At 39.5% G+C, this 24,296-nt stretch overlaps 1 protein-coding gene across 5 annotated transcripts in view; it reads left to right on the forward strand.

Annotated features, from left to right (window-relative positions):
- The window catches only part of Mbd5 (methyl-CpG binding domain protein 5), a 355,636-nt gene that overhangs the window by 238,207 nt on the left and 93,133 nt on the right, over positions 1–24,296 (forward strand). For all 5 annotated transcript variants that reach the window (XM_060390126.1, XM_060390125.1, XM_060390127.1 and 2 more), the window contains one exon: positions 20,685–20,856. The gene's annotated coding sequence lies outside the window, so the exon portion shown is untranslated. The remainder of the gene's footprint in view (positions 1–20,684; positions 20,857–24,296) is intronic.

The following is a 24,296-nucleotide window of genomic DNA, read 5'->3' on the forward strand; positions in this document are numbered from 1 at the left end:
AAACTGTAATCAGGATATATTGTATGAGAAAAGAATCTAAGTTTAATTAAATGGAAAAATTGCATACTATTTTATCCTTTCAGCCATAGTTTTATCAGATATTTCACCACTGTAAAAGTTCTATTTTTTTCTATTGAAATTTGTGGCATTCTGAATGTACTTTACATAAATATATCAGAGAATCTATGGAAATTTTCTCATTACCAAGTCTGCATTAATCTCACAAAATACAAGAGAAAGACTTGTTATGAACATTTAAAAATAAAATTACATGTAACAGAAATGCACATTTTTGAGGCTAAAATGTCCATGTTAATTATTTTCATATTGTTCAGTCCCATAAAAGTACTAAACTGAAAGCTAGAGCATGTTTGTAGAGGTCCTGCTACAGACCCCTGTAGGTCCTGAGATTATTGCTTCACTCTCTCTGAATTCATATGAGCTTTGTTTGGTTATTTTAGAGGACCTTGTTATCCCAGTGTCCTCTATCCCCTCTGTCTTACCTCACTCCTTCTGCCTCCTTTTCCAGAGTTCCCTGAGCTCTGAAGAAAGAGATTTAATGGAGTCATATCGTTTAGAATTGTGTGTTCCAAGGTTGATCTATCTCCCTCCCACCTGTGTGTGTGTGTGTGTATGTGTTTGTGTATATATGTTTCTCTCTCTCTCTCTCTCTCTCTCTCTCTCTCTCTCTCTCTCTCTGTGTGTGTGTGTGTGTGTGTGTGTGTGTGTGTGTGTGTGTGTGATGTCTAACTGTGGTCTGTGTTATTTTTAACTATCTGCTACAGGAAGAAGCTTCTCTGATGATGGCTGAGATATACCTCCATCTATGAATCTAGCAGAATATCCTTATTACTTTTTTTTAGGCCAATAGTATTTAGTTTTACCCTAGGTCTAGCTCATTTTGGCAAGGATGTAGAGAAAGGGAGCACTACTCCATTGTTGGTGGCAGTGCAAACTTTACAGCCACTTTGGAAGTCAGTGCGGCAGTTACTCAGAAATTGTGGGAATCCATCCACCTCAAAATTAGCTGTACCACTCTTGGATATGTACTCAAAGGTTGCTCCAAGGACACTAGCTCAACTCTGCTCATAGCAGCTTTATTCATAACAGCCAGAAATGGGAAGCAACCAAAGAATGGATAAAGAAAATGGGATATATTTATACAATTGAAGTATTACTCAATTGTTTAAATAAAAATAATTTCATCCTGAGCAAGGTAACCCAGACCCATAAAGGCAAACATAGTCACTTATAAGTGGATATTAGCTGTTAAGAAAGGGATAAGCATACTTTAATCCACAGACCCATAGTCGCAGGTTCTATATAGGGACTCATGATTCTCCCTGGGAACACAAAATAGAATAGATTTTTGTGGGTACACTGGGGGCAGGTGGGGATGGGAACAGGAGGGATCAGGTTGGGAGAGGGACAGATGGAGAAAGTACAGAGAGAGGTGACTGGAAAGCAGGGATGGAGGAATTAAGAGGGAAATGTGGAAACCTAATGCAGTAGAAACTTCCTGGGACCTATGAGGGTGACCTTAGTAAGGACCTTAGTAAGTCATGGAGCATACAGAGCCTGAACCAGCCATCATCTGTAGCCAGACTAGGCTCCCAGGGTGGTGCTAAAAGACCTATGACCCACAACCTGTCCTGCCTGCTAGATGCACTGGGTCAATGGTGGCTTGGAGCTTGTGGGAGTAGCCAACCAATGACTGATCCAACCTGAGACCCAATCCATGAAAGGAAACCCATGCCTGGTACTGCCCAGATGGCCAGAAACAAGAAGCTATATGGCCCAGAGACCTAGGGTACAACCAAGCACAACTTGTGCCCCCACCCCCAAAAAAGTCAATAAAATAATTCTTAATGATACTCTGCTTTACTCATAGATCAGTGCCTAGCCCAATAATCATAAGAAAAGCTTCCTTTAGCAGCTGATGGAAGCAGATACTGAAGCCCACAGAAGGGAGTAAAGATTATAGCAGCTGGAGGGGTCAAGGACACCAGGAGAACAGGGTCCACCAAGTCAAGTAAGCAGGACTCACAGGGCCTCACAGAGACTAAAGCAGTAATCATGGAGTCTGCATGGGTCTGCTCTAGACCCTCTGCATGTCTTCTGTGGTTGTTTAGTCTGGTGTTTTGTTGGACTCAAAACGGGGAGAATGAAGATGTCTCTGACTCTTTTGCCTGCTTGTCAGACTCTTTTCCTCCTACTGGGTTACGTCTTCCAGCCTTGGTCTGAGGGGTTAAGCCTAGTCTAGGTGCATCATATTATACCATATTCAGGTGATAGACCTGCAAGGCCTACAATGTATCTGGGGCAGAGAGGAAGTGCAGTGGGGGAAAGGGAGGCTATGGTCAGAATGTATTGTATGAGAGAAGAATAAAGAAAAAATGCACTTCCTGGAATTCCGAACAATCAAGAGTTTACGAGAATATATGTGTTTTTCAACAAAATGAAAAAAAAAAAGGCTGTGTACATCTTTGGAAGGAAGAAATATGGGGTATAGGTCTGAATAGAGTATTTTCAAATAGAGAAAACTCAAATGGTTGAGAAACATTTAAAGAAATGTTCAACATCCTTAGTCATCAAAGAAATGCAAATCAAAACGACTTTGAAATTCCATCTTATGTCTGTCAGAATGGCTAAGATCAATAAATACAAGTGACAGCTCATACTGTTAATGATATGGAACAAGGGGAACACTCCTCCATTGCTTGTCTAGTGAAAACTTACACAGCCGTTATAGAAATCAATATAGCAGTTCCTCAGAAAATTGAGAATATATCTACCATAAAACCCAGCTATACCACTCTTAGTCTTGCTCAACTAAGACTAAGCAACTAAGGTTGCTCTGTCCTGCCAGAAGGACACTTGCTCAACTTTGTTCATAACAGCTGTATTTATAATAGCTAGAAACAGGAAACAACCAGACCCAGAAAGATAAATATATTATGTATTCTCTTAGAAGTGGATATTAGCCACTAATAAGTGGATATTAGTAACTGATAACCAAGCTAAAATCCATAAATCTAGACAGGTTAGTTGTGGAGGAAAGGACTGGGGGAGAAACATGCATATCTCTGGCAAGGAGAAATGGAATAGATTTTATGTGAGGACTGAAGTGGGGAGGAGTGTGAAAATAGGGAAGACCAGGAAAGAAGGGGAAAGGGAAATGTGATTGAGGGAGGGAATGAATAGAGAGACAGCTAGAATTGAAGGGCATTTAAGGCATGGTATAGAAACCTAATGCAGTGGAAATTTCCCATAATATATGAAGGCAATCCTAATGAAGTCTCCATAATGATGGAGAAGCAACCCCAAATGGCTGCCTTTTGTTACCAAATGTAGCTTCCAGTACTGGGACTGGATTTCATCCGATTTTAGCTCTTTATAGTTCAACAGTAGACATAATGGTACTGTTAAACTTTGTACTAGTGTTAAAAATACCCTATCTTTTAAAACAGTCTTTGCTACGTATTAATTCTGCATGTAGTTGTATGGACACATATGTGCCATAGCAAATATGTGAGCATAAGGACAACTGGCAGGAGTGATTCTCTCTTTTCACTCTTAGATCAGGGCTTGGCAGAAATAACCTCCACCCACTAAGCCTTCTCACCTCCCCCCTATCTATTTTTTTTTTTTTATTTTATTATCTGAAAGTTACATTGTCAGCATGTTTATACTTAAAATATAAACTTAATGTTTCAGGTTTATATAGAAATGTATGTCTTTAAAACATCAGAATCAGGAGTCTGGGGAGCAGAGTTCAGTCAGCAAAGGCACTGCCACTCAAGCCTTGGAACTTGAGTTCAGATCCCATCACCCATATAAAAAGTTAGGCTTGGAAGCACACACTCGTAACCCTAGCACCAAGAAGGGAGATAGGGGATTACTGGCACTTCCAGGGATCAGTGAGCCCCAAGTTAACAGTGATTGAAGAAGACATCTAACACCAACCTTTGGCCTACACACACACACACATACACACACAGAGAGTGAGACAGACAGACAGACAAGCGAGACAGAGAGAGAAGGGGGCATAGACAGAGAGGAAGGAGGAAAAAGAGGAGGAACTTCAAGCCAGTCTAGGTGGGTCAGTGAACCCCAAGTTAAGATTGAAGAAGACATCCAAAACCAACCTTCGGCCTACACACACACACACACACACACACACACACACACACACAGAAGCAAGACAGAGAGAGGAGGACAGAGACAAAGAGGAAGGAAAAAGAAAAGGAGGAAGAACTGTAAGATTGTCTCTGGAATTACTGAACGGGTAGGAACATATAATTTTTAACAACTAACTGAAGTTTGAGGGCCTCAGGATTTTCTTATATTTGGTAAATTCTTTTTGTTTGTCCCTCTTGTTTTGGGTGTGAAAACACACATTTATATTTTTACTGTTTTTAATAAAAGATTTGTATGTTATCATCTATTCTTGAGTTCCATTATATATCTTTCTGATAAAAATAATGTATTAAGCAATAATGCTATTGCATATTTTAGATACTAGCCCACTGTCTGATGTAGGGTTGGTGAAGACCTTGTCCCAATCTGTAGGCTGCCATTTTGTTATACTGACAGTGTCCTTTGAGTTACAGAAGCTTCTCAATTTCATGAGATCCCATTTATTAATTGTTGATCTCAGAGCCTGTGCTGTTGGTGTTCTGTTCAGGAAGTTGTCTCCTATGCCAGTGAGTTCCAGACTTTTACCCACTTTGTTTTCTAATAAGTTTATCTCTGTTTTTATGTTAAGATCTTTGATCCACCTGGACTTGAGTTTTGTCAGGGGAAATAGCAGGTCTCTTTGTATTTTTCTACATGAAGACATGCAGTTAAACGAGCACCATTTGTTGAAGATGCTTTCTTTTTTCCATTGTATGGTTTGGCTTCTTTGTCAAAAATCAAGTACCTGTAGGAGTGTGAGTTTAATTCTGGGTCTTCAATTCTGTTCCATTGATCAACCTGCCTGTTTCTATGCCTAGCCATGAGCTTTGTCTTCATAATCATTATAAGATTGGCTGATATGACTTACCAGTGTCAATCGTAAGCGTTACCAAAATAAAAATATCAAAATATATTCCACTTGATCTTTAAAATAAAACCCACAGTAAAAAATCTTCAAACAGTACCAATAGTTACGAATAGAGAAAACATTTATCTTTTTATTCTGTATCAGTTGCCATGGAAAATTTTCACTAACATTAGATTGATTTGCCCAGAAATAAAATTGCTTACACCATTTTATTTCCCAATGTTTCTAAAGATTCCAAAGCCCACTTCAGCATTTTAACATCAATTTCTTTCCATATCCTTGGGAGCTTCTCTGTGCTGGGTGTTCTTGAAACTTAAATGCAGCTCAATGATGTGTTCACTGTCAGTATCAAGGTCATTGTCTGTTTTCATTCTCTACTGTTGTAAAAATAAATTTTAAGCTTTTTAAGGCAAGGCAAAACTTAAAGTCATACACTGAAAAATACCAAATGTGTTTACATAATAAGCATGGTAAAGTCAAATGTTTTCAGAAAGACTTCAATTCAATGTTCTGGGTTTTGTTGTTGCTGCTGCTGGTAATGGTGGTGATTTTTACTGTTAAATAGCAGATAAGAGAATAGTATGGACAGAATTGGACCCTCTAACATACTGAGTATAAGCCCAAAAAGAGCAGAAATAAAACGGAAATGTGACATTTACAATGTAAGGTCAAAGTGTTCTAAAAATAAAAATATGCAGGGAAAGGCACAGAGGAGCAATTGTGGCAAAATGCTTGCAATGCCTAGATCTTTATGGAGAGGTCCTGGTACTATTGTGACTGCTGTGTAAGTTTTAAATTATTTCAAAAGAGAAAGTATCTTTAAATGTGAGAAAATTTTAAGTAAAATCAGACAGAGGTTTGAGGTTGGGTAAACAAAAGACAGGTGGGCAGGGGAATTGAGATGCCAGACACAGCAGAACCTCGGTGACAGCACAGGACATTGTGAAGAGTACACAGCTTAGGGACGAAGGGAAGAAGCAGGGCTATGTGTGCAAGCAGAGAAGTATCAAACAGAAAGAATAAAAATGTTGAGAAGACAAATATAGAGCCATGAAAGTTAAAATGCAAACATGATTAAATGGACATGATGGAGAAAAAAATATGTATCAGGTTAGAAAAGACTAATGTCATAAAGAGATAAACTTTAAAATGTATTTCTCCGTCTCATAAGTTTTTTTTGTTTGCTTATTCTTCTTCATATAATATATACTGACTGCAATTTCCCTTCCCTCTACTCCTCCCAATTTTTCCTACTTCCCCTCTTACCCAGATCCACCTCCCATTGCCTTCTCCAAAAAAAGAGCAGGCGTTCTCAGGTACATGATATGTGAGGCACTACAAGTTACAGTAATACCAGGCACAAACTCACTCAAGGCTAGGCTAGGCAGCACAGTACGAGGAAAAGGGTTCCAAGAGCAGGCAAAAGAGTCAGAGACAGCCTCACTGCCCCTAGAAGGAATCCCACAAGAACACCAAGCCATCAGCCATCACATGGGCCTAATGCAGACCCATGTAGACTCCACAATTGCTGCTTCACTCTCTATGAGCCCACATGAGCCCTGATAGGTTAATTTCTCAGGCTGTGATCTCCCAGTGTTCTTAACCCCTCTGGCTCCCACAATTCCTCCTCCCCTCTTCCACCAGGGTTCCCCAAGTTCTAAGAGGAGGAAACCAATGAAGACCTCCAAATGGGCTCTTTCTCTGACTAATGTTTGGCTGTGTGTCACTGCATGTGCTCCATGCACTTCATGTGCTGGGGCAGCTTCTCTGACAACTGGGCTGGGCACAAATCTATGAGTATAGCAAAATATCATTAAGAATCATATCACTTACCCCGAGCCCTCTTTCTTGTTTGTCTTCTTTAGGTGTATAGATTTCAGTATATTTATTCTATCTTATAGGTCTATATAAGTGAGTATATACCATATCTGCCTTTCTGCTTTTGGGATACCTCACTCAAGATGATCATTTCTAGGTCCCACCATTTGCCTGCAAATCTCAGGATTTCCTCGTTTTTAATTGCTGAGTAGTATTCCATTGTGTAAAAGTACCTGTCCTCACTTAGAAAGACAAATGGGATGGACATTGGATGTAGGAGAAAACAAGTAACAGGGCAGGAGCCTACCACAGAGGGCCTCTGAAAGACTCTACCTAGCAGTGTATCAAAGCAGATATTAAGACTCATAACCAAACCTTCGGCAGAGTACAGGGAATCTTATGAAAGAAGGGGGAGTTAGTAAGACCTGGAGAGGACAGGAGCTCCACAAGGACCAACTATATCAGGCACAGGGGTCTTTCATGATACTGTTTCTCCAACCAAGGACCATGTATGGATATAACCTAGAATCCCTGCTTGGATATAGCCCATGGTAGCTCAGTGTCCAAATGGGTTCTCTAATAAGGGGAACAGGGACTATTTCTGACATGAACTCAATGGTGAGCTCTTCGACCTCCCACCGCCAAGGGAGGAGCAGCCTTGCTAGGCCACAGAAGAGAACATTGCAGCCAGTCCTTAAGAGACTTAATAAGCTAGGGTCAGATAGAAGGGGAGGAGGTCCTCCCCTATTAGTGGACCTGGAAAGGGGCAGGGAGAAGATGAGGGAGGGAGGGAGGGTGGGATTGGGATGGAATGAGGGTGGGGGCTACGGTTGGGATACAAAGTAAATAACCTGTGATTAATATAAAAAAATAAATGAATTTGGAAAAAGAATATCACTGAATTTTTTATGGGGTGGGCAGTGGTATTTAGTTCTGTTTAGGTCTCTGAGCTATCCAGCTTCTTTTTGCTGGCCATCTAGTTAGTGTGAGGCATGTACTCCCTCTCATGATGTGGGCCTCAAATTAGATCAGTCATTATTGGCCACTTCCATAAGTTCTGTGCCACCACTGCTGTAGCACATCTTATAGGTGGGACAGATTGTAAGTCTAAGGTTTTGTGGCTGGGTTGGTGTCCCTGTCCCATCAGTGGAAGCCTTGCTTTGTTACAGAAGATGACCAGTTAAGCTCCATAGTCTTCATTACTAGGAGTTCTCACTAGGGTCACCAGGTTCCAGGAAGTTTCCACTCACTAGGTTTCCACATTGCCCCCCAAATGCCCTTCAACTCCATTTGTCTCTCCCCATACGCCCTGTCTCCATCTCTCTACTCCAAACCTCATCCTTCCTATTCCCATCCCAAACACGCCCAGCCCACCAGCAAAATCTATTCTGTTTTCCCTTCCCCCGAAGGTTTAAGCATTCCCTCAAGACCTGGGTCTATGGATGGTAGCATGATTATCTTTTACTTAACAGCTAATAACCACTTATACATGAATGTGTATCATGTTTGTCTTTCTGGGTCTGGTTTACCTCACTCAGAATGATTTTTTTTCTAGTTCCATCCATTTGCCTGATGGATTTCATGATGTCATTTTTTTTCTAACAGCTGAGTAATGATTCATTGTGTAAGCATACCACATTTTCTTTATCCATTCTTCTATTGAAGACAGGTTGTTTTCAATCTCTGGCTTTACGAATAAAGCTACTATGAACAACATAGTTGAGAAAGTGCCCGTGTGGTATGGTAGAGCATCTTTTGGGTACATCCCCAGGAGTGATACAGCTGGCTGTTGAGGTAGATTGATTTCCAATTGTCTGAGGAACCACCATACTGATTTCCATAGTAGCTGTACATGTTTTCACTCCCACCAACAATGGAAGAATGTTCTTTTTGCACCACATCCTTACCAGCATAAGCTGTCACTTGTGTTATTGATCTTAGCCATTCTGACAGGCGTAAGATGGAATCTGAAAGTAGTTTTGCTTTGTATTTCCTTGATAGCTAAGGATATTGAACATTTCTTTAAGTGTTTCTCAGTTATTTGAGATTCCTCACTTAAAAATTATCTGTTTAGCCCTGTATCCCAGAGCTAATTTTAATTGGATTGTTTGGTTTGTTGATACATAGAATCTTGAGTTCTTTATGTACTCTAGATATTAGCCCTCTATATGATGTGGAATTGGTGAAAAATCTTTTTCCATTCTGTAAGCTGCCATTTTGTCCTATTTGTGCTATCCTTTGCCTCACAGGACCTTTTCAGTTTCATAAAGTCCTATTCATTAGTTGTTGATTTTAGTACCTTCCCATTCAGTGTTCTGCTCAGGAATCTGTCTCCTTTGCCAGTGTAATGTGTTCAAGGCTATTACCCACTTTCTCTTCTGTCACATTCAGTGTATTTGGCTTAATATTGAGGTCTTTGATCCACTTGGGCTTGAGTCTTGTGATCTATTTACATTCTTCTACATTCATCAGTTAGACCAGCAGCATTTGCTAAACATGCTTTCTCTTTCCCATTTTGGCTTCTTTGTCAAAAATCATGTATCCATAGATGTGTGGATTTTCATCTGGGTCTTTGATTTGATTCCATTGATCAGCATATCTGTTTTAATGTCAATACCATGTGGTTTTTATATTATACCTTTGTAGTACAGCTTGAAATCAGGGATAATGATACCTTTTTTATTGTTCAAGATTGTTTTATCTATGGTGGATCTTTGTTTTTCAATATGAAGTTGAATATTGTTCTTTCAAGGTTTATAAAGAATTATGTTGGAGTTTCGAGGCAGATCGTCTTGAATCTGTAGATTGCTTTTAGCAGGATTGCCATTTTTATGTTAATTTAATGTTAACATAAAATTAACTATGTTAATTTTACCAATCCATGGGTGATCATTCCATCTTCAGATACCTTCTTCAATTTATTTCTTCAAAGACTTAACGACATTGTTGTGCAAGTCTTTCACTTGCTCAGTCAGTTATATTATTTGTGGATATTGTGGAGGGTGTTGTTTCACACATTTATTTCTTATCCCATTTCTCATTTGTGTATAGGAAGGCTACTGATTTTTTTTTCATTAATCTTGTATTCAGCTACATCGCTGAAGGTGCTTATCAGCTGTAAGAGTTCCCTGATAGAATTGGGAGGGGAGGGATTGCTTATGTATATTATCATATCATTTGCAAATAAGGATACTTTGACTTCTGCTTTTCCAATTTGAATCCCCTTGATCTTCTTTAGTTGCTGTAGGTAGAACTTCAAGCATTACACTGAGTAGATATTGAGATTGTGCACAGCCTTGCCTTGTTCCTGATTTTAGAGGAATTACTTTGAGTTTCTCTCTATTTAATTTGATGTTAGCTATTGGCTTGTTATATATTGCCTTGATTATGCTTAGGTATAGTCTCTGTATCCCTTATCTCCCCAAAACTTTCATCATGAAGGAGTCTTGGGTTTTGTCAAAGGCTCTTTCAGTATCTAATATGATATTTATGTGGGATTTTTTTTCCTTTCAGTTTCTTTATATGGTGGATTATATTGGCTAATTTTTGTATGTTAAACCATCCCTCCCATCTATGGGATGAAGGCTAATTAATCATGGTAGATAATCTTTTTGGTATGTTTTTGGATTTAGTCTGTGAGTGTTTTATTGAGTATTTTTACATTTGTGTTCATGAGGGAAGTTGATCTGTAATTCTCTTTTTTGTTAAGTCTTTATAAAATTAATTTGGCACTGTCCCTTTTGTTTCTGTCTTGTAGAAGAATTTGAGGAGTATTGGTACTCTTCTTGAAAAGTTCAGTATAATTCTACACTAAAATATCTGGCCCTGAGCTTTGTTTGTTTTTTTGGGAGACTTTTAATGACTGTTTCTATTTCCTTAGGGGTAATAGGTCTTTTTATGTTGTTTGTCTGGTCTTTGTTAGTATTTAGGCAGCCTGCTTCTGGATTATCTAGCAACCTACGATGTCAGCATGTGTAATCAGCCAGGTAGCTACACCTAGCAGGCCTGGTTAAGTTGTTCCTTACAAGGATCAACTCAGGGTGATCTTTTCTAGATTCCACCATTTGCCTGCAAATTTCATGATTTCCCTGTTTTTAGTTGCTGAGTTGTATTCCATTGCGTAGATGTAGCACAATTTCTGTATCCATTCCTCAACTGAGGGGCATCTGGGTTGTTTCCAGGTTCTGGGTATTATAAATAAACCTGCTACAAACATAGTTGAGCAAATGTCCTTGTTGTGTACTTGAGCTTTTAGATATATGCCTAGGAGTGGTATACCTTGATCTTGAGGTAGCACTATTCCTAGTTGTCTGAGGAAGCACCAGAATGATTTCCAAAGAGGTTGTACAAGTTTACATTCCCACCAGCAATGGAGGAGGGTTCCCCTTTCTCCACAACCTCTCCAGCATGTGTTGTCACTTGAGTTTTTAACCTTTACCAATCTGACCAATATAAGGTGAAATATCAGAGTCATTTTGATTTGTATCTCTCTGATGGCTAAGGACGTTGAGCATCTCTTTAGGTGTTTCTCTGCCATTCTGTATTCCTCTACAGAGAATTCTCTGTTTAACTCTGTACCCCATTTTTTAAAGACACACATGGTATATACTCACTTATTTAGTCCTATAAGAAAGATAAATATATTAAAATCTGTACACCCAAAGAAGATAAATAAGAAAGAGGACCCAGGATAAGATGATTAATCCTCACTTAGAAAGACAAATGGGATGGACTTGGGAAGTAGGAGAAAACAAGAAACAGGACAGGAGCCTACCGCAGAGGGCTTCTGAAAGACTCTACCTAGCAGTGTATCAAAGCAGATGCTGAGACTCATAACCAAACCTTCAGTAGAGTGCAGAGAATCATATGATAAAAGGAGGAGTTAGTATGACCAGGAGAGGACAGGAGCTCCACTAGGACAAAATATATCAGGGCATGGGGGTCCTCTATGAGACTGTTTCTCCAACCAAGGACCATGTATGGATATAACCTAGAATCCCTGCTCGGATGTAGCCCATGGTAGTTCAGTATCCAAGTGGGTACGATAGTAAGGGGAACAGGAACTATTTCTGACATGAACTCAATGACTGGCTCCTTTACCTCTCACTGCCTCCCCCACCCCCAGGGAGGAACACAGAGGAGGATATTGCAGCCAGTCCTGAAATACCTGATAAGCTATGGTCAGATGGAATGGGAGGAGGACCTCCCCTAGCAGTTGTCTTAGAAAGGGACAGGTAGGAGATGAGGGAGGGAGGATGGGATTGGTAGGGAATGAGGGAGGGGACTTTGGCTAGGATACAAAGTAAATAATCTGTGATTAATATTAAAAAAATAAAATAAAAAGTAATATTAAAAAAAGGATCAACTCACCACTTTGTTGCCCTCTTTCTTACTCTTTTACTTTCTTGTTCTCTCCCCTTTCTCTGTTGGTGCATCCTTGTCCCTTTCTCCTATCATGTCTCACTCTGTCCTCCTCTGTCTCTCTTCATCTGCATCTAATAAACCTCTTTCATATAACATTTGTTGTGCACATCATCACTTAATTGGTCCTAATAGTCTTACTTTGATAAGTGGTATCTATTGAGAAAATTGTCCGTTTCTTTTAGATTTTCCAATTTTTTGGAGTAAAGGTTTTTAAAAGTATGACCTGATGATTCTTTGTTTTACCTCAGTGTCTGTTGGATATTGACTCATGTTTTTGTTTTGTTTTGTTTTGTTTTTTAGTTGTTTTGGATAACAGTTTGCTATCTTGTTGATTTTCTCAAAAGAATCAACTCTTTGTTTTATTGATTCTTTATATTGTTCTCTTAGCTTCTAAGAAGGCCACACTTCCCAATCCTTCTCAAGTAATTCCAGCCCCTGGTTACTAAGCTTTGAAATATATGAACTTATGAAGGCCATTCTTTTGGTTTGTCTGGTTGGTTGGTTGGTTGGTTGGTTGGTTGGTTGGTTGGTTGGTTGGTTGTTTTTGTTTTTGTTTTCTGAGACAGGGTTTCTGTGTGTAGCTCTGGCTGCCCTGGAACTTGCTCTATAGATCAGACTGCCCTTGAATGCAGAGATCCACCTCCCTAAGCAGTCTGAGTGCTGGGGTGGGGATTAAAGGTATGTGCCACCATCTTCTGCCATTCTTATTCAAAGGACCACACATTCCCAGGAGAGGTACTCTCTTGGCAAACTTCCTGTTCCTCTGTCTTCTGCAATCTTTAAGCTCTCTCTTCTGCATTGATCTCTGAGCCTTAGGTGTAGAAGTTGTAAATGTAGATACATCTTTTGGGCTGGCCTCCACAAGCCTGTATTTTGAGTGGTTGTCCTTTTTTTTATTTTTTATTTTTTTATTGTCTTTGTCTTTGTCTTTGGCAAAGAGAAGCTTCCTTGTTGGGGAATGAGGACTACACTTATCTGTAGCTACAAAGACAAAAATTTAGACTGTAGTTAGGGATTATACTGATTTAGTAAAGTGTTGTACGTTTTCCAGGATCCATGACTTTACTAGCATGGGTAGTTTCCTAGGTTTCTGATACCAGGCATGATTTTCCTTTTTTTTTTTTTTTCAAAGCAAGGTTTCTCTGTGTGTAGCCTTAGCTGTCCTGGACTTGTGAGAGACCAAAAAGATTAAAAATTAGCAGCTATTAATACTTAATGCCTGAACTATGTGGATGGAGAAGTCTAGTAATGCCCTGAGGGGAAGGACTGCCTCACTGCATTCTTTCCCCACCCACTAGAGATAACAGTTGCTAGGAAACTGGCCCATCCCCCTAGGGAGGGATGCCAGGTCATTATGGACTGGGGACCTTCCTATAGCCAATCAATTCAAAATGTAGCATTTTGACCAATAGATGCTTGCCAGGCAGGAATCGCCCCTGCCTTGGGCATGCTGGGAGGGACCAGAATCTATATATCACCCAACTAACCTGGGCACAGTGCACTCAGCTCCCAACGCTTTGGCGGTGGGGGGTGGGCCCAAGCTGCAGCTTATAATTTACAATAAAAAGAACCTCGTGTATTTACAGTAGAGTCTAGTTATTCCTGGTCTTTTGGGGTTCGTGAACTGGGCAGAACACTTGCTTTGTAGACTAGCCTGGGCACAAACACAGAAATTCACCTGCCTCCCTGAATGCTGGGATTACAGGTATGTGCCATTGTTCCAGCCTAATTTCCCTTTTATTGAGTATTTCTTAAGTCCAATTGGAGAGCTTTTTGTTTACCACCATGTTATGCATGCCGCTACTGAACCCTTAGGCTTATCGTGCCATGATGATTATTGTTGTGGTTCATGGGCACCATAATGAAGTACTGGGAAGTACTATTGAGTGCTTCCTTTCTTTGGAAACTTGCATCTGGTACCATGAAAGCTAGTCCATAGAAAGGAAACTTTAAGGTCATATCCAGCTCATGGGTTATGGTATTATGAACATTGCAATAATATTTTTAGCCCTGTATTGTGATGGTGGGAAGGAAAGATGAGTTGGTATTTTAGATAATATTTGCTGATTGAAGAAAGACTATCATGAAATACAAGGATTTCTCCTTTTTTATGCCCTAGGAATTCTTCATGATTCTACCTTGTTTTGATACCTAAGTGTTCTGTGAAGCAGGAACTGTACTCTGTAGATCCCTATCTTACAGTAAGGGTGATGATCAGCAGTGTTGATGATATGCTCAGAAAGTGTTTTTTTTTTTTTTTTTTTGGCAAATATTTTTTCTGTTCTTTTTTTTTAATTTATTTTTAATGTAAATTAGTTTATTCACTTTGTATCCCCACTATGACCCCCTCCCTCATGCCCGCCCAATCCCACCCTTCCTTCCTCATCCCCTCCCATGCTCCTCCCCAAGTCCACTGATACGGAAGGTCCTCCTGCCCTTTCATCTGAACCTAGCTTATCAGGTCTCATCAGGACTGGCAGCATTGTCTTCTTCTGTGGCCTGGTAAGGCTGTTCCCCCATCAGGAGGAGCTGATCAAAGAGCCAGCCACTGAGTTCATGTCAGAGACAGTCCCTGTTCCCATTACTAGGGTACCCACCACTTGGACAATGAGCTGCATCTGTGCAGGGGTTTTATATAACCACGTATGGTCCTTGGTTGGAGTATGAGTCTCAGAAAAGACACCTGTGCCTAGATATTTTTGGTTCCGTTGCTCTCCTTGTGGAGCTCCTGTCTCCTCCAGGTCTTCCCATCTTCCCCTTCTTTCATAAGATACCTTGCGCTCTGCCTAAAGATTGGCTATGAGTCTCAGCATCTGCTTTGGTACCTTGCTGGGTAGACTCTTTCAGAGGCCCTCTGTGATAGGCTTCTTTTGCTGTTCCCTGCTTTCTTCCTCTTCTGAGGTCTATCCCATTGCCTTTCTAAGTAAGGATTAATTGTCTTACCCAGGGTCCTCCTTCTTGCTTCTTTAGGTATACAGATTTTAGTATGTTTATCCTATATTATATGTCTAATATCTACTTTTTTAATTTTATTTTTTCCTTATCAGTTACATTTTATTAACTCTGTATCCCAGCTGTATCCCACTCCCTCATTCCCTCCCAATCCCACCCTCCCTCCCTCATCTCCACCCTGCCCCTTTCCAAGTCCACTGATAGGGGGACTCCCCATTCATCTGTTCCTGTTTTATCAGGTATCTTCAGGACTGGCTGCAAAGTCCTCCTCTGTGGCCTAACTGGACTGCTCCTCCCTTGGGGGGTGGGGAGGTCAAAGAGCCTGCCATTGAGTTCCTGTTAGAAATAGTCCTTGTTCCCCTTACTATGGGAAACCAATTGGTTACTGAGCTACCACGGGCTACATCTGAGCAGAGGTTCTAGGTTATATCCATACATGGTCCTTGGTTGAATGTCAGTCTCAGAAAAGACCCTGTGCCCAGATATATTTGGTCCTTGTGGAGCTCCTGTCCTTTCCCCATCATACTAACTCCCCTTCTTTCATATGATTCCCTGTACTCTGCCAAAGGTTTGGTCATGAGTCTTTGTATCTGCTTTGAAAACACTGCTAGTTAGAGTCTTTCAGATGCCTTCAGTAGACTCCTGTCATACATTCAATGCACATCCCATCTGTCTTTCAAAACGAGGATTGATCATCTTACCCCATATCTGCTCTCTTGATTATCTTTTTTAGGTGTATAGATTTCATTATGTTTATCATATCTTTTAGGTCTATATAAGTGAGTATATACCGTGTTTGTCTTTCTCCTTCTGGGATATTTCACTCAGAATGATCTTTTCTAGATCCCACCATTTGCCTGCAAATTTCACAATATCCTCCTTTTTGATTGCTGAGTAATATTCCATTGTGTAAAAATACCATAATTTCTGTATCCATTCCTCCGTTGATGGACATCTGGGTTGTTTCCAGGTTCTGGCTATTACAAATAAAGCTGCTATAAACATGGTTGAGCAAGTATCCCTTTTGTGTGCTTGAGCAAAGTTTGGGTATATACCTAGCAGTGGTATAGCTGGGTCTTGAGGAACCACTATTCCTAATTGTCTGAGAAAGCGCAGATAGATTTCCAAAGTGGTTGTACCAGTTTATATTCCCACCAGCAGTGGAGGAGGGTTCCCCTTTCTCCACAACCTCTCCAGCATGTGTTGTCACTTGAGTTTTTCATCTTGGCCATTCTGATGGGTGTAAGGTGAAATCTCAGGGTTGTTTTGATTTGCATTTCCCTGATGGCTAATGAGGTTGAGCATTTCTTTAAGTGTTTCTCTGCCATTCGATATTCCTCTGTCGAGAATTCTCTGTTTAGCTCTGTTCCCCATTTTTTCCATTGGATTACTTGGTTTGCTGCTTTTCAGCTTCTTTAGTTCTTTGTATATACTGGATATTAGTCCTCTGTCAGATAAAGGGTTAGTGAAGATTCTTTCCCAATCTGTAGTCAATTGTTTTGTTTTGATGACGGTGTCCTTTGCTTTACAGAAGCTTTTGGGTTTCATGAGGTCCCATTTATTGATTGTTGCTCTTAGAGCCTGTGCTGTTGGTGTTCTGTTCAGGAAGTTGTCTCCTGTGCCAATGAGTTCACGGCTGTTCCTCACTTTTTCTACTAACCGATTTAGAGTATCTGGTTTTATGTTGAGGTCTTTGATCCACTTGGACTTTAGTTTTGTGCAGGGTGATAAATATGGATCTATTTTCATTTTTTTGCATGTAGATATCCAATTAGACCAGCACCATTTGTTGAAGATGCTGTCGTTTATCCATTGAATGGTTTTGGCTTCGTTGTCAAAAATCGAGTATTCATAGGTGTGTGGGTTTATTTCTATTCGGTTCCATTTCTGTTTTTATGCCAAAACCATGCAGTTTTTATTACTATTGCTCTGTAGTACAGCTCTTGAGATCGGGGATGGAGATACCTCTGTTGTTGTACAGGATTGTTTTGGAGATTCTGGGTTTTTTATTTCTCCATATGAAGCTGAGAACCTTATTTTCAAGGTCTGTAAAGAATTCAGTTGGTATTTTGATGGGAATTGCATTGAATCTGTAGATTGCTTTTGGCAGGATGGCCATTTTCACAATGTTGATCCTACCAATCCATGAGCACGGGGGATCTTTCCATCTTCTGAGATCTTCTTCAATTTCTTTCTTCAAAGACTTGAAGTTTTTCTCAAACAGGTCTTTCACTTTCTTGGTTAGTGTCACCCCAAGGTACTTTATGTTATTAGTGGCTATTGTGAAGGGTGTTGTTTCCCTAATTTCTTTCTCGGCCCTTTTGTCTTTGGGATACAGGAGGGCTTCTGATTTTTTTTAGTTGATTTTGTATCCTGCCACTTTGCTGAAGCTATTTATCAGCTGGAGGAGTTCTCTGGTTGAATTTTTGGGGTCGTTCATATATACTATCATATCATCCTGGCAAATATTTTAACTCAAGCATTTATAAAGTATTTGTATCTTGGAGAAAACATGGTACAAAGCTAGTCTTTGAAAAGCTGTTAAACTAAAAAAAAATCTCAAAGATTTTTGTCTGTTATAAGGTCTACTATATCCCCTCTGCTTACTATGTTTGCCTTCTTTCCAGAGGAGACAAGTGGGATAGGATAAACAGTAAAATGTATAAATGCTAGATGATGATTAATACTTGGGGTGAGAGAAAGTGAGTGTGAATTATACCAAAACTGGAAAGGAGGTAAAGTTGCTTCATTTCTCTTCGATTAGTTTCACTCTGTAATAAAAATATTAAAAGTACTTGCATTGAAGAGTTGTAATAAAGATTAAATAAGTTAACCTATGTATGTATAAGGTGTCTAACATGTTTCTAGGAGATAACATAATTCTAATGTCAATTGTGCATTTGGCTGTGTAGCACTGTAGCATCATCTTTCTTTCACTCAGGACTCCTTTCACAAAGAAGGATATAGTTTCCTACAGCTCGACACTGTGTTGTCTAGTTCACCCTGGTCAATGTCTAGCTTCTTTTGGATTTGTTCACTTGTTTGTTTTTGTCGGTGAGCTGGGGGCACCTTTAACCAGACCTGACCTCAAACTCATTTTGTACCAAAGTTGACTTTGAACTCTCACATCTCCCACCCCCACCTCCCACAACTGTTGTTGCACCCAGCTTCCTTTTCAACCTTTGCTCCCCTGCATTAATTTCTAATATTCCATTATTTTTTAATTTTTATTTTATTTTTATTAATTACAGTTTATTCACTTTGTATCCCCCTGTAGCCCCCTCCTTCCTCCCTTCTCAATCCCATCCTCCCTCCCTCTTCTCTACCAATGCCCCTCCCCAAGTCTACTGATAGAGGAGGTCTTCCTCTCCTTGCTTCTCATCCTAGTCTATCAGATCTCTTCAGGACTGACTGCATTGTCTTCCTCTGTGGTCTGGTAAGGCTGCTCCCCCCTCAGGAGGAGGTGATCAAAGAGCAGGCCAATCAGTTCATGTCAGAGACAGCCCCTATTCCCATTACTATGGAACCCATTTGGACACTGAACTGCCGTGGGCTTCATCTGAGCAGGGGTTCTAGGTTATCTCCATGAATGGTCCCTGGTTAGAATATCAGTCTCAGAAAAGACCCCTGTACCCAGATTTTTTGGTTCTGTTGATCTCCTTTTGGAGCTCCTGTCCTCTCCAGGTCTTACTATCTCCGCCTTTTTCCATAAGATTCCCTGCACTCTGCCTAGAGTTTGGCTATAAGTCTCAGCATCTGCTTTGATACCCTGCAGGGTAGAGCCTTTCAGAGGCCCTCTGTGGTAGACTCCTGTCCTGTTCCCTATTTTCTCCCTCTTCTGATATCCATCCTCTTACCTTTCTGAATGGGGATTGAGCATCTTAGCCAGAGTCCTCCTTCTTGATTAATTTCTTAGGTGTACAGATTTTAGTAGGTTTATCCTATATTATATGTCTAATACGTACTTATGAGTGAGTATATACCCTATGTGTCTTTCTGCTTCTGGGATACCTCACTCAGGATGATCTTTTCCAGTTTCCACCATTTTACTCCAAATTTCCTGATTTCCTTGTTTTTTATTGCTGAATAATACTCCATTGTGTAGATGTACCACAGTTTCTGTATCCATTCCTCGGTTGAGGGGTATCTGAGTTGTTTCCAGGTTCTGGCTATTACGAATACAGCTGCTACAAACATGGTTGAGCAAATGTACTTGTTATATACTTGAGCATATTTTGTATATATGCCTAAGAGTGATATAGCTGGATCTTGAGAAAGCACTATTCCTAATTGTCTGAGGAAGTGCCAGATTGATTTCCAAAGTGGTTGTACAAGTTTACATTCCCACCAGTAGTAGAGTAGGGTTCCCCTTTCTCCACATCCTCTCCAGCATGTGTTGGTCACTTGAGTTTTTGATCTTAGCCATTCTGATGGGTGTAAGGTAAAATCTCAGGGTTGTTTTGATTTGCATTTCCCTGATGACTAAGGATGTTGAACCTTTCTTTAAGTGTTTCTCTGCCATCTAATATTCCATTCTCATTGAAATAAATAACCATTCTTTGATAGTACTTTTTAAAAATAACACTATTAGTTCCAGTGGATGTCACATTATCATTTTTCCATTTCAAGAATCAGGTAAATAGTCACAGCTTTATCCGTTACCATGTCACAGTTAAAGATCTGACAAAATGAAACCTTTATGTTTGATCAGCTAAAAATGAGTATAGTGTTACATGCATTATCAATAGACTCTTCATATTAACTCTTTCATATTAATGTTATCAACTCTTTCATATAAACTCTTTCATATTAATGTTTCGTGATGGAAAAATGTTGAATGAATTCAGTGTAGTCTCTAGTCCCCTGGTGACCTTTATTTGCCTGTCCTAAATGTAGCCATTGCCCTTTACCCTTTTCCTTGAATGTTAGACTAGTTCTATGCTCTTCTAACATTCCTTACGTATCCCTGCTATAGTTAGGACCATCAAGTGTTAACTTGACTATCTAAATCCTCTCTAACTCTTCCCTTGTAGTAAGTACCTAGGGATGTGGACTATGTTTTCCTAGTGTTTGGGTTTTCAGCGGCCATCATAGTACATCATACAAATTTGGTACACTAAGATACTGGTAATATGATATTGGAAACAGTGGAAATGCACCGATACAGGGGTCGGAGTTACTTATGTAGTCATTGACTCAAAAATCACGAAGCTAAGGGACAACTCTGCCTCCTTAATAAGACAGTTACCTACATGCTATGGATATAACGGGTTTAGTGGTGTTCCTGTACACACAGAATGTGTGCTAGCCTACAGAGAGCTCACCCTCTACCCTTTAAAGGAAATGAGAATATCGTTTAAATGATGAACAAAAAATAATCTTGCCTCTTATCAAAGCTAAAGTGAGTGCTTCAGCTCTTATCTCAAAGTCCTCTCTATTCCAGAATTTGGAAACCTAATTGTCTACAGAGGCCAGAATGGTGGAATGAAGCAGGAGGACACTGAAGTGAACTGGAGAGCCAAGCCCTTTCTGGAAAAGCAGCCACTGCCGTGCTCCAGACAACTGTGGCAAGGCAGAAATGTTGACCTACTGTTACTCAGTGTCCAGTTTCTCAGGTAAACAGGAATTGTATGTTTTCATTGAAATTTTTTATTTAAATATTGCCAATTATTTGTTATTGTTGTTATTATTATTTATAAACCCTGTGAGAGCCAAATACTTTTATAAGTCAGATTTTGTCCAAAATCCTTTTTTATAACTAGTGTGTTTTTTAAAATTGTTTGCTAAAGACTATTTTCTTTAGGTTTAGCTTTTTAATTGATTTGTCCTCTGAGTTTCTTTATGCTTCATGTTGGGTTTTTGAAATTCCCTTCCCAGTCTCTAACTTGAGTACTCTGTGCATAAGTTTTGTTTGGTAAGCATGTATTCCTGGACACTCTCAGCACCCAGTGAGTAGCAGGCCCGTGCTGAGATGACTAAAATGTGATCTCACATAACATCTGTAGATATCACTGCGCATTTTGTTTCTGATGTCTGAGCTTAAACACAATCAAAGAGCACTTACTTCATGTAGTTTGTATGCTTTGGGGGTTACCTTTCTAAAATACATAAAAAAGCACTCTCTTCATCTTTTTTCTTGAGAGAGCTGATCAGATGTTTCATTAGACCATAGTTGTCCTGTATCTCATCATGTTGGCTGGAGATTGCCTGGATCTGAGTGGTCCTAGATATTTATACATATGCTGAGACACTGTCTTGGACAAGTGTCTTATTGACTATTGCAGTGTTTTCACTTCAAAGGTAAGCTGATTCTCATTTAAAATGGTTTTATACTTAAACATAACACCTGAACTTAGAATACTGGAAGAGAACATAAAAGAAATACATAATGCCACTTGCAGGTAAATCTAAAAGTGCGGATAACAAAAGCAAAAATGAACAGACAAGATTGCATCAAACTGGAGTTTGGTGTGTAAACTTTGTTTTTTGTGCAACAAATGAAATAATGCAAAAAGTAGGACTAGACAGCCTACAGGGAAAATGTATTTGCGAACTTTACAAACTATAAAGAGCTTATGTTTTAAACTCATAGCAAAATAATAATCCAATTTAAAAGGAAAAAATAAGTCCTTTTTTAAAAGAGGACTTATGGAAATTCAAGTTAAAACTATAATAAGATGCCACTTCACTCCAACAAGCATGGCTGTTACTGAAAAGACAAAAGATAACAGTTGGTGGTGAAGATGTAGCAAATGAAAACACTACATACTGTTGATGAGAAAGTAAACTAGTGATAACCATTATGGAAGACTAGTTGATGATAACCTATAACAAAAACTAGAAGAGAACTGTTATCTGACACAGCAGTGTCATGACTGGGTATATATCCCAAGGAGGGAATGAGTATGTGGAAGAGAAATCTTTATTTATATATGTATTGTGGATTCAGAATGTGTATATATGTTATGTATAAGCAGATGAATGAATATTTTTTTAAAAAAGGCGACACACACATACACAGGGTAGGGAGAGGAATTTGGTGTAGCCATTACAAAGAACAAAATTCTACCAGTTGCAACAGCCTGGAGGATATTACCTGAAGTGAAAAAGTTAGACAGAGACAAATACTGTATGATTTCATTGGTCTCACAGAATATATATATATATATATATATATTATGTAATATATGTATACAATGGTATTTGCCGGTAGCAGGGTTGGCTGTGGAAAGAAAGAGAAACATGTTAGTCAGATGGAGCATGATAGCATTTAGTTGGGAGGGATGAATTTGAAGAGATCTATTGGGCAACTAAATGATGATTATGTGATTATGTATTTGTGATTATATATAATTTGGCCTGCAAAAATTTTGCCTTTAACGTAGCCAAAATACTTTTCGTATGAGGATAAAATACAAAAAGTGCCACTTTTCTCTGTTTATATAGATGTGCACAAGGATTTGTTATTGCTATTCTTCATGAAAGTCTTTATAATACAGAAGCAAAAAAAAAGTTGCAAAATAGGAAAAATATGTAGGAATATATCACAGATAATTTTCTTTTTTTTATTTAATTTTATTTTTTTATTATTAGTTACATTTTATTAACTCTGTATCCCAGGTGTATCCCACTCCCTTATTCCCTCCCAATCTCACCCTCCTTCCCTCATCTCCTCCCTGCCCCTTTCCAAGCCCACTAATTGGGGAGGACCTCCTCCCCTTTCATCTGACCCTGTTTTATCAGGTATCTCCAGAGTCCTCCTCTGTGGCCTAGCAGGAATGCTCCTCCCTTGGGGGGTGGGGAGGTCAAAGAGCCTGCCATTGAGTTCCTGTCAGAAATAGTCCCTGTACCCCTTACTATGGGTAACCAATTGGTTACGGAGCTACCATGGGCTTCATCCACACAAAGGTTCTAGGTTATATCCATACACGGTCCTTGGTGGAGTGTCAGTCTCAAAAAAGATCCCTGTGCCCAGATATATTTGGTCCTTGTGGAGCTCCTGTCCTTTCCATGTCATACTAACTCCCCTTCTGCCGAAGGTTTGTTATGAGTCTTAGTATCTGTTCTGAAACACTGTTAGGTAGAGTCTTTCAGATGCCTTCCGTGGTACACTCCTGTCATACGTCCAGTGCACATCCCATTTGTCTTTCTAAGTGAGAATTGATCATCTTACCCCATGTCCGCTTTCTTGTTTATCTTCTTTAGGTGTACAGATTTCATTATGTTTATCATATCTTGTAGTTCTATATAAGCGAGTATATACCATGTTTGTCTCTCTCCTTCTGGGATACTTCACTCAGAATGATCTTTTCTAGATCCCACCATTTGCCTGTAAATTTCATGATTTCCTCCTTTTTGATTGCTGAGTAGTATTCCATTGTATAAAAATACCATAATTTCTGTATCCATTCCTTCGTTGATGGACATCTGGGTTGTTTCCAGGTTCTGGCTATTACAAATAAAACTTCTATAAACATGGTTGGGCAAATGTCCTTGTTGTGTACTTGAACAAATGTTGGGTATATACCTAGCAGTGGTATAGCTGGGTCTGGAGGAAGCACTATTCCTAGTTGTCTGAGAAAGCGCCAGATTGACTTCCAAAGTGGTTGTACCAGTTTACATTCCCACCAGCAGTGGAGGAGGGTTCCCTTTTCTCCACAACCTCTCCAGCATGTGTTGCCACTTGAATTTTTCATCTTGGCCATTCTGATGGGTGTAAGGTGAAATCTCAGGGTTGTTTTGATTTGCATTTCCCTGATGGCTAATGACGTTGAGCATTTCTTTAAGTGTTTCTCTGCCATTTGATATTCCTCTATCGAGAATTCTCTGTTTAGCTCTGTTCCCCATTTTTAATTGGATTACTTGATTTGTTGCTTTTCAGCTTCTTTAGTTCTTTATATATACTGGATATTAGTCCTCTGTCAGATAAAGGGTTGGTGAAGATTCTTTCCCAATCTGTCGGCATTCATTTTGTTTTGATGATGGTGTTCTTTGCTTTACAGAAGCTTTTCGGTTTCATGAGGTCTCATTTATTGATTGTTGCTCTCAGAGCCTG

The sequence above is a fragment of the Meriones unguiculatus genome, chromosome 8 (genome assembly GCF_030254825.1).
Source record: "Meriones unguiculatus strain TT.TT164.6M chromosome 8, Bangor_MerUng_6.1, whole genome shotgun sequence".
Taxonomy (NCBI): Eukaryota; Metazoa; Chordata; class Mammalia; order Rodentia; family Muridae; genus Meriones; species Meriones unguiculatus.